The sequence below is a fragment of the Emys orbicularis genome, chromosome 23 (assembly GCF_028017835.1).
Source record: "Emys orbicularis isolate rEmyOrb1 chromosome 23, rEmyOrb1.hap1, whole genome shotgun sequence".
In the NCBI taxonomy this organism is placed as follows: domain Eukaryota; kingdom Metazoa; phylum Chordata; order Testudines; family Emydidae; genus Emys; species Emys orbicularis.
In genome coordinates, this window is record NC_088705.1 from 8534440 (window position 1) to 8546675 (window position 12236).

Sequence of the window (12236 nt, forward strand, 5' to 3'; positions counted from 1 at the left end):
TCTCTTGTACAGTGAACAAATTTTATTTGGATGCTGCTGAGACACAATGAACCGGCAAGCCATTTTTAGTGTTACTTCTGAGCATATAACCATGCTTTCAGTAGTGTCAGGGAGGAATCTAACTGTACAGATAATGCTCCTCAAGTACCAGTGCTTATTGATTTAATTCAGATCACTTATGTAGGGAGTATAGGAACCCTGCCAGGCTTGTGTTAGTTATTTGAAGGGGAAAAAAATGCTTCAATAAACAGCTTCAAGTTCTTGGAACATACCTGTTTATGTCTCATCTTTTTGGAATGTTTACACTGAGAATATTCAAGAGCAGCTGTATCAGGCACAACATATGCATATGATTCTCTATCAGAAGTAATGTTTGGAACACAGTGCCAGAAATTAGTTACAGAGGCATCTTTGTGAAACAGATGTGTGGCTGTATTAACATTAGAAGGACCAAAGCGACTGGATTATAATCAACAACCTGATGAGAAGAATATTCAAGAGTTTGGGGATTTCCTGATACAGCCCAATGCCAATAATAATTTTTGCTTTCTCTTATGTAGAAAGCACAAAGTAGACTTGATAGCATACCAACAAAAAGGCAACATGGGAATACAGGCTGACTGCAACATGGGAAATATAAGCATTCATGTGGACTGGTTTATAGAGGGCAAATTCGTTTGGATTTGTTTAACCAATACACCAATAACGTTACCTAAATTTCTCAAGGTTATTCAGTAAAAAGTAAAGGAAAAACCTGTATGCTGTGACAAATCAAAATAAGCGAGACCCTTTCAGCACTTTTCAAATTCCCAATAGAGAGTCAGAATAACTCAGAATTAAAACATAAAGCAGAATAATGTATCCTCTCTCCTCGCACTTTCAATAGAACATTCAATTGACTTTTCTATGGGTCGAATGATGTGGACAACCAAGATAATCCCCAAGAAACTTTGGGTCTTCTGGGAGCTGCAGAGAGGAGAGGGGAGAGTGTCAAGCATTTAATTACAGCAAATTCACATCAAGCCCCTTTGCTAATTGCTCTACATACAAGAATGATACATTTCAAAGAAGGGAATGAGCTTTCAGCTTTAACTGGAGAACACAGGAATCAAGTGGGAAGAGGGACGTCATTCTTTCTTTGTTTGAAGCCATTGAGATATTAGCAGACTTGGTGACCTGTGGACACATGAACCGCGATGACTTTGTCAAGCTTCATGGATTCTGGATAAATGACCCATGACAGAACAATAGCTAGGTAGCATGCATCACTTTTTTCTGTGGATTTTCTGAACCTAAGAGTATTTTATGATGACTGTTGAAAACCCGAGGTCCTTAAGAAATGCTGCTATCTGGCTATTGGTAAAATTCTGAGTAAAGGATGGTCATATATTTCCTCCTTCTCAATAACCTACTTTCATGCAGAAATTTTTAAATGTAAGCGGAAATTGACACATTAGAGTTTAGGTAGGTTGATTCTATTTATCTAAGTTTATGTTTGGCTGGGAAACCGACACTAGCATCTGACTCCCATAAAAACCATGAGTGATTAAGTACCTATAGTGTATGATTCACACACAACTGGGTGCCTCCGGTAGCAAATCATCCATCAAACCATACCAAGGCACTTGCTCAATACTGACTCACCAACACCAGCTCCTGCAGGCAGCGCCACTGATAGGAGTTTGAAGTCTCCCACCCAGCCACTGACCTGGCACAAACATGCTTAGTTTATAAGATTGGACAAGATCACAGTTTGAGGCGATACACTTGGATTTGGAATCATGGAGGCCTGGATTCCAAGGCTTTGTCTACACTGGAATTTTTGTGCAAAGCTTCATACAGTGGCTAGCACTGGTGCAACTCCACTTTTGGCAGCAACATTGATGTAGATGAGCTTCTCATGGCTGTTGATGTTCTCAGGGCCTGATTTAGGGGCAGGCAACCTGGGGTGCCGGGGTTGAGAGGGTGCCAGGCTCGGGGTGCTGTTTCTGCTGTTAGTGACAAAAGAGAAAATAGAATGTTTGAAGTAAAATGTTTCAGGTATTCTGTACATGGATTAATTTTTTCATTAACCTCCTAGAATTGCTTGTTATTTTAAGGCTTGAAAATGCCATTGGCCAGTCTTTGAATCTCTCTGACGCTGTGCTTCAGTTCACGAGGGCAAAGTCAAGAATAGCGATTCTTTGAACGAAAGGACTAGGGTTAACATTCTAAGGTGTCACCTACTGTAACGCTATTTAATACTGGTCTGCCCAATGTTGGGGCCCAGTTCAATTTCTTGAGGTTAGTACATTTCAGTTATTCTTAAAATTAAAAAGCTTCTGTAAGCGTAGAGGAAATCAATTCATTTGCTTATATATGGCATGAATAAATACAGATTTACAGACCCTAATGTGGAAATTTATTGTCTTATATGACAGGGAAAAATCATGTTTCCAAATTGTGGATAAAAGTCGTAAACTGGGCTACAAATGCAATAAAAAATAAGGTATTCAAAAGTTTAACAAATAGGGTGGGGGGGGGGGTGCTGAAGACACTCCTTGCCTGGGGCACCATTTGGTCTAGGGCTGGCCCTGGATGTTCTTAATATTGTGTCATTTGGACATGCTTTCAGGAGGATTAGATGACACAATATGAAAAATTATAGTGACCACAGAAGCCTTGCTTAGTTGCTCCTGGTAGTGGAGCTACTGAAATGGGACATAATTGAAGGGAAATAATTAACCCCAGGGCAGACCCTGTCTAAAAAACCATGTTCTGTTTGACCTTCTGTAACAGTCACAGTGAGTCAATAAAAGAGGAACCACTGGGATGCACATTGCAATAGAATCCCTTAGCAGCAGAGCCATTGGAAAGGAGGAGAGAAGACTCACAGTAGCATCAGAGTTGTGTTTGAGATGTCTCCCCAGGATGTGTTTCCCCAAGATCAAATAGTCCAGATGTTAGTGATGGGCGAGATCTAGAATAAAGACTGAGTCAGACATTCTGTGCTGTACCTTCAGGAAGTGCAGTCTGGAAGGTGACTGGGGCTTTACGCCACCTAATATGCACTGGTTGATCTGGGGGACAAAATGGCTCATGGCACAATGTAGGCAGTCTCCCCAGGGCACCCTGTGGCTCGTGGTGCAAGTCAGAATGGCCAGAGCGGCGTGAGGCACAGTACTGTCCACTCGCATCCCCAGTACATCCTCTGCACTGGGACCTGGGGATGGGGAAGAACCTGAATAGGGCTGCCTACAGCAGCCCAAAACAAATGACTATGCTGTGAGAGTCCTCTCCTGGTCCCAGAGTACCACTGGAAGGGGGTATCCTGACTATGGTTTCAGAGCTTCTACTATATCCTGTGAAATGCTGGCTCTTTTTTTGGTTTTATATTGAGCGCTGTGTTGTTTGGAATCTCTAGACTGGCTTACCTCTGTCTTTTACTTTGAAATAAACGCTGAATGCCTCTTTGAACCCAATGAATGGCACAACCTTTTTTTGAGCGTGCACACATTTTCCTGGCATGTTGTGTAGCTGAAGAGTTTCTGTGCAGATATGTGGCTTGTTTACCACTGTCTTTTTCCATTCCCATGGGTGTCCAGCTGAATGGATGTCAGCCTGACCCCAAACTGATACAGAAAGAGACAAGATGTCTTTTTAAATATCTAGAAAGAGATAGCAAGGAAAAAACAACCAGTCCTTGTGTCATTCTTGGTCTGAGTTAAAAATACACTGTAACTCTCTACCATAGTTCAGAGGGCACGTTTGTAGCATGTAACATGTTATTTCTAAACTCAGACAGGAAACCTGTTCTCGACATAGTTCAGATTGAAAAACATCTATAAATCACAGGATGAAGTGACATTTCAGCCAATGCAAACAAAATAAGGATTTTATTGCATTGAGTAATGAGCTGATATGCACGGGAGAACAGTTATTTATTTGCGATAACTACTGCAGTTTCAAGGCCCAAGTAGTTGTATACAATACAGGGAGTCCTGTTTCTACAGCCTGATGTTTCAATTTAAGATACTAGAAGAATCTCAGACATGAAAGGAAGCGAGATGTCCTAATGCAAAGGGGAGAAAAAACACACACATACATTGTAATTCTTCACAGAAAACTGTGGTTGTGCAAATGGAAGCCTGAAAAAAGAAGCCTGAAACAGTCTGTCTGTTTTAGAGACTATGTCACTATAAATGTATATATTAAAACAGTGATTCTCAAACTTTTGTACTGGTGACCCCTTTCACATAGCAAGCCTCTGAGTGCGACCCCCCCCCTTATAAATTAAAAACACTTTTTTATATATTTAACACCATTATAAATGCTGGAGGCAAAGCGGGGTTTGGGGTGGAGGCTGACAGCTCGTGACCCCCCCATGTAATAACCTCGCGACCCCCTGAGGGGTCCCGACCCCCAGTTTGAGAACCCCTGTATTAAAACATCATTCCTTATCTCTGTTACTCATAACACATTAGATTATTAAAACAAAATATTTTTAAAGATCCAATTACTCTACTGTCTGATTGTTATTGTCTCCATTCCAGCAGTGCTTAAAGGCTCCAACTGAGACCTGAGAGCCTCAGGTGCTGTATATATAAATACAGGTACATGCGTCATCCATATAGACATGGTAGTGGAGGAACAATGCCAGTAGAGGATTTATGTAATTCGGGGAGGTGGTTTAACTTGATAGACAGAAATTCAGAGTTTTACTGTAGTTGATGCTCCCAAACATGGGCCAAGATAACGCTAGTTTATTGGTAAAACTTTGTGGTGTTGACCAGGCCTAAGACACAGTCTCTATCCCAAAGAGCTTCCAGGCTAAACAGACAAAGGCTGGGAGAAGGGAAGTATTACTATCCGCATTTTACAGATGGGGAACTCAGGCACAGATAGATTAGGTGATTTGTCCAAGATCACACAGGGAATCTGTGGCAGAACTAGGAACTGAACCCAAAACTCCTAAAAACTGTATTAAAATTGTAAGCTATCGCTTTAAATCCTCATGGTTTTTTCCTTGTCCTGCCTGTCGGCTAGGGGGCTCTGTAGGGAAGCTTTCGATCTGGGCCTAGCAGAGTCTGTTTTTAGCCAGCCTCTGTAGAAGAAGGTGGGGTGAGCGGAGCCTTTCTGTTTTAGGGAGCAGCTTGTTTTGCCTCTCTCTGTTTTGGGTTCTTGTGTGTTATCATTCTGAATTCTAAGGAAAAAGTAGCATTATGTTTCAACATTCCATCAAGAGTACTTTATGTTTTGTATTCAATTTCTCTGTTTGTATACAGTGAAACATAATACTGAATTCCAGAGCAGTGACTTAATCACAAGACCAGCCTTGATTTCTACTTTTTACATTTTATTCTTCTTGTTAAATGAAACTGGACTGGTCACTTTCCCTTTTGTTTCTAGTCAGTTTCATTTTCTAGTTCTTTTTAGGGGAGTGCACAGGTTCCTTGTATTTAGGACTTTATGATTTTTAAAGGCTCCTCATTGATTCTTTCTTGCAGCATTTTAGTTCCTGGATGCTGGAAATACAGTGAACACCAAATCTTGTTTTTATTTCAGCACTATAAATGGTCCTTTGAATCAAAGAAAAAAACATGAAAACATATATATAAATACCAAGATATTCTGACTTATTCAGATTCCTTAGAATCCAGTCCCACAGCACAGTCCTAGTATTTGTTCATAAAGTAAATCATGAAAACCTTTACATTCATGCTGTATTAGATATTGGCATTTAAAAATAAATCAAAATTTGAGACGTGAAAACTAGTTGATATATTTCTTTTCAAATAACATTTAGAAGTATATTGCACAGCTGCATGAGGAAATAGATAAAGGAAGTAAAACAATTGTATTAAGTTGCCAAATATCTTAAATGGGGACATTCCTTACCACTGGAACTGAAATCAACTGAACTACACAGCCATTTAGAGTTTCTTATTTTAACTTTTGGGCTATCATTCATTTTGTGGTCCTTCCTCTGTAAACAGTGTGTGTGTGTGTGTGTGTGTGTGTGTGTGTGTGTGTGTGTGTGTGTGTGAAGAACAGGTTTAATATGTAATGCATATTTTTCTATTAGACTAAAATGAGAAGCTCTAGTAGACTTAAGCTTTATGAATTCTGATTCATCCAGATAATAAAATATGCAGCGTGGTTGAACAACTCACTTAGTTCAGATCCAGCTGGGGAAACTTTGGACACAGAAATTGTTTCAAATATGCTGAACAAGCAAATTCTTTTAGCTGTTGACGCAGTTTTTGTCCTTCCATATGCAGTATTAACTACTACAAAAAATGTACAGTTGGAAATTGAAAGAGCTATGGGATTCATTCCTGTGCTTAATAATGAATAGCATGAATTTGAAAAGGGTCCAATTCATTGGAGACATGTGGATGTACAATTATCACTTTGAACTCAGCTTCATGATTATCAATTTAAAACACATAATTAAAGAGGGAGCTTGAAAATGACTGCAGACAAAACAACACATTCAAAAGGGTTTCAGAGAAAGTGGATTTTTAAAGATGGTCACAAGTTAAGGAGTCATTTGGTGATTTGACCCACATGACCTGATGCATGTTGGCCTGGAAATGGTTAGAAAGCAGTGGTTTGGCTAGCAGCAAAGGCAGTAATTTATACAGTATGAATTGATCATGGGACTCAGTTCTTGATAAATAAGTGTTAGGGTGAAGAAAGTGTTTGTATTTAGTAGAAAAAATACAAGTACAAATATCAGTCACACAAAAGTTCCTGTGATAAATCAGGATTTGTAATTTTATTTTTAAATAACATTTTAAAAAAAAGTTTCATGAAAATGTTTTGCTTTGTCCTTCACACACTGTTAAAAAAACTTTGTTTTTACAGCCACAGTTACATCAGATAGGATTAAAAATATTATAAGGTATATGAACCCCTATGCTTTAGTGCATTACCTAGGGTTACAAATAAACTCTCTGATTAGGTTATGCCATAATTAGCCATTATTGGGAACTTACACCTTTCTCCGAAGCAGCTGGTATTGACCACTACCAGAATATTGAATTGGAATGATCACTGAGGTGCGATCCTAGATGGCAATTACTATGTTACTAACTCTTATGTTATATATACGCAGGCATGAGACAGGGTGTGTGTAAAGGTTCTATGATTTGTTTGATTTTCATAGATTTTTTTAATCCCTATGGGATTTATATATGAGCTGCAATAATGTGCAATCAGGCTTTGTTTTTTTCCCATGCAAACTGAAATACCATGAGAAGACGAGATCTCATGTTATTCTAATCCCATAAATGGCTCCTTGGTGCAAACTATTTGCCCATAGATACTGTGGTGATGGGCACCCTGGATATAGACAGACATTGACTCATAGACTTTAAGGTCAGAAGGGATCATTATGATCATCTAGTCTGACCTCCTGCACAATGCAGGCCACAGAATCTCACCCACCCACTCCTGTAACAAACCTGTGTCTGAGCCATTGAAGTCCTCAAATCATGGTTTAAAGACTTCAAGGTGCAGAGAATCTTCCAGCAAGTGACCCGTGCCCCACGCTGCAGAGGAAGGCGAAAATTGTATTCTGTTAAAAATGAAACAGTTTAACACTAATACACAAAAAAGCAATTTACTGATAACATTACTAGTGATAATGTTTCATTTTAATTCAAAATACTTTAGCATCATAAACTATACAAGTGTTGCCACAATAAACAAGTGCCCAAAAGAGTACATAATTTCAGGCAGACTAAACATACAAGGGTCATGAAGTACTGAAGCCTTTTCTTATCTCACAGTTAACAAAAAATCAGGGAGAATTGAATCAAACAATTTTAAAGGCCCTAGTTAACCAACTACTAATATGACACACCAGATATAATTTGTGATCAATATGTAGTCTTAATATCCAAAGATTCCAGCAAATGTTTCTTATGATCATTTATTTGAAGACAGGAATTGAGATCCAGTGCCTTCCACCTCAATTGACACAGCTGTCTTTATCAGAGCTGTATGCAGTGTTGTTGTAGCCATGTAGGTCCCAGGATATTAGAAATACAAGGTGGGTGAGGTAATACCTTTTATTGGAACAACTTCTGTTGGTGAGAGAGAGAAACTTTTAAGCTATACAGACCTCTCCTTCAGGTCTGGAAAAGGTACTAAGGCCATGTGTCTACACTATAAATTAAGTTGACCTATGTTAGGTTGACTTAGAGCCACTGCAGTAATTACTGCTGTATATCACGCCCACACTACCCTCTTTCTCTCGGTGGTGTCCCCCCTCACCAGGAATGCTTGCACCCACTCGCACCCATGCCGACAAGAGAAGCCCTTCTGTCGGTGTCTTCACTGAAGTGCTACAATGGCGCAGTTGCCGCAGCAGTCTTTTAAGTATAGACAAGCCCTAAACTACTTTCTTGCCCCATTGGTAGTTCCTCTAATTTAGGGATTATGCATGTTGGAGCTTGGCTATTTCTGCCTGCTCTCTTTGTGCTGTTCTTAGTTTGTTGATAAATGGATGATGTCAGTATCCAGTGTGGTAAATTTGGAACCTTTCAAGGGCCCTAAAAATTAAAAGGAAAAACTCATAAATATATTGTTTATTAATTATTTATTCTGTTTCTGTTCAGCATTGCTATGGGAAGACAAGTACAAAATAATCTCAACAGAAATCACTAAACAGATTCCTAAGTGTTCTGGAATGTAAATGGCAAGTACAGACATATATTGCACTGGTATTAATGCTTGGAAATAGGCACCAGAAGCTATGTTAATAAGGGAGTGAGCTAGTAAATGTTAATTCTTAGGCTAGTATGTAGTAATATATGGGCTTGGTCATGTGAAAATCCGATTTCATACAGCTGATATACATTTTGTTTTATTTATCAATAATAAGCACTTTTTACAAAAACATTTAAAATATCTGTTCAAATTTTGATTAACAGAGAGTTGAGTGCACAACTCTGCTGGGTTACATCTTTAGAAACAAGAAAATAAAAAAAAAGATTTAAACTCATCTTTGGGGAAATTGTATTCAAATCTCTAAAGCATACTTCTAAAAGATGCAGTCAGAAATCCCTTTCCTCTCCTTGGAGAAGGGCAACATTATACATAATATAACTGATTATTTCAAACTACTGTGCTGTATATACTATCAGTACGCCTGCTTGTTTAATAAAATATCCTGAAATCTATGTATAAATGACACAAAGGATTCTTTCTTCTCTAAGGAAGAATTGTCCATCTTTGATGGTATTTGGTCACTTAACACTTCAGATGCAAGCCAAGATCTCAACAAGAATCTAAATATGAGATTCAAAGGGGGTAGAAGACAGTATATAAGCTCTGTGTCTTGGAGAGGCCAAGTGTCATGTGCCACGCAGGCAGTTTAAATCAGGTAGGTTGCTTGAACTGATAATTATCAAATATAAACATCAGGGATGTTGGCAAGGGTATTTTCAATGGAGGGACTTTGCCTCTTGAATTTGTTTCCCTTGTTGGCAAAATAGGGACAGTATGTTTATTGTTAGAAAATAGTGTAGAACTATTTTATTTTCTCAGAATACGTCTTGAGCTTGGGTGATGATGGATATGGGGGATATTTCATGTTGTTTATGGGAAGCTGTATTTTAACTTTGTTTAAAAATGGGATATTAAATGTTGTGCCCTAAGCCTTTCATAATCTTACACACACACTTTGTGCTTGGAAGAATTCATACATCTCGTATGCTGCAAGCACATATGGTAGGGTTACCATATTTCAACAATCAAAAAAGAGGATGGGAGGAGCCCCACCCTAGCCCCGCCCCCATCCTGCCCTAGCCCTGCCCCTGCCCCTTCCACTCCCTCCCACTTCCCGCCCTCCTCAGAACCCCCAACCCTCCCCCCCACTCCTTCTCCCCTGACTGCCCCCTCCTGGGACCCCTGCCCCTAACTGCCCCCCAGGACTCCACCCCCTACCTAAGCCTCCCTGCTCCTTGTCCCCTGACTGCCCCCTCCTGAGACCTTCCCCCCATCCTAACTGGCCCTCTAGGACCCTACCCCCTACCTGTCCCCTGACTGCCCCAACCCTTATCCACACCCACACCCCCAGACAGACACCAGGGACTCCCACGTCCCATCCAACCACTCCCCACCCCCTGACAGCCCCCCCCAGAACTCCCGACCCATCTAAACCCCTCTGCTCCCTGTCCCCTGACTGCTCCGATCCCTCTCCCCACCCCTGCCACCTGACAGCCCCCCCCCAGAACTTCCAAACACCCCCCCCCGCTCCTTGTCCCCTGACTGCCCCCTCCTGGGACCCCTGCTCCTAACTGCCCCCCAGAACCCCACCCCCTACCTAAGCCTCCCTGTTCCTTGTCCCCTAACTGCCCCCTCCTGAGACCCCCCCACCCTAACTGCCCCCCAGGACCCTACCCCCTACCTGTACCCTGACTGCCCAAAACCTTACACCCCCAACCCCCAGACAGCCCCCCCAAAACTCCCGACCCATCCAACCCTGCTCCCTGTCTCTTGACTGCCCCCTCCAGAACCTCCCTGCCCCTTCTCCGACCCCCTGGCCCCCTTACCGTGCCGCTCAGAACAGAGTGCTGCGGAGCGGCGCGCTGGGCAGCAGGGGAGGGGGGAGCAGGGGGAGGAGCTCCAGACTGCCGGAGGCCCGAGGCGAACGGCCGGCTGCCCTGTCAACCGCGCGCACTCTGCATGGGGGGGAAATCCCGACATTTACAGATTCCCCCCGGACGCTATTTTTAACTCAAAAAAGCCGGACATGTCCGGCAGAATCCGGACGAATGGTAATCCTAACATATGGAGTCTATCAGGGAGGGAAAGCACAATGGGGTATTTGTATGGACTAGCAGGGTGGCATTTTATGGTTGGGGGTGTGTGTATGTGCATCTGCACATGTATGTTGTTGCTAGCTTTTGTGATTTTTATTGAGAGTCTTGTGATTTGGGATCTTTTTTTAAAGTTCCAGCTGCTGAAATCAGGAAATTGCATGAAAATCTCAGCTTTTATTTTCAAAAGTTTCTAGTCCTCCTCGTTTTGGAGAAAAGCCTAAAAACAGGAAGCAAGTGGACCCTAAAGGCTCAAAAACCAGAGGGCAAAAACCAAACCAAATAAATAAAAACCTCACAATTTTAGTGGGCTGACTCATGATTTTTTTTCATCTGAAGGGTTGGCAGTACTGCATGTGGACTCTAGCTGGATGGGAAGACACAGCATATGTGGTGTGGACTCTAGAGCGACAAGGGAGGGGTGAGGTGATATCTTTTATTGGGACCAACTTCTGAAATGTTTTTGATGGCTGTTTTGGAGTATGTGAGGTGGAGGAGATGGTGCCCTAGTTTTTCTGAAGTCCTTCTACAGAGCTGTTCAGCGTATTTGGAGTTGTTTGTAGTGGTCAGCAGGTAACACATGCTGAGTACTCTGGGAATGATGTTTCATTTCTTGCATTTGCTCGGGAAGCAGATGTTGCAATGGGTTCCTTTTTCTTTATGCTGCGGAGTTTCCATTCCAAACAGCATCATTCAATATCTTCCATTGTAGCCAGGTTGGTCCCAGGATATTAGAGAGACAAGGTGAGTGAGGTAATATCTTTTAGCGGACCAACTTCAGTTGTGGACTCTGTCAGGGAGCAGGAAGGTGCTGGATATAAAGGGGAAATGACATTGGTATTTCCTGGGAGGTGTCTAATTTAGGAATTATTGATGAGGGGCCCGTGAAATTGCTGGGGACTGCCCCACCCCTTACAGTGCAACTCCCTCACTGAGCAGCCCCTTCTCAGTTACCCCCAACGTCTTACTCCATGAGCAGCCTCTTTCTCTTGTGTAGCCCCCCATTTCCTCCCTCTGAGCACCTCCTTTCCTCTCAGTGTGCCCCCACCCGCTCCCTCCTCCATGAGCAGCCCCTTTTCCCCTCAGTCTGGCCCCCAGCTCCCCACTCCAGGAACAGCCCCTTTCCCTGACCCTGTGGACCCCCCGAGCCCTCTCTCTTTCCCTTCCCGACATGCTCCTCTCTCAGGCAATTCAAACCTACAACAACAGCAGCTTCAAGCTCCCCACCCTGCCTCCTTTCCGCCCCAGCAACAGGCTGGTCTGGCTCCTATTGGCCGGGGAGGGGATACCTCGCGCTCTCATTGGTCAATGCCGGGAGAAGGGGCGGGTGATGGCTGGCGGTATCCAGCGCAGGAAGGCGGCCGCCATTTTGTGTGGGTGGCGAAGGTAGCGAGCGCAGCAGCAGCGGAGCCGCGGCCCGGGCTG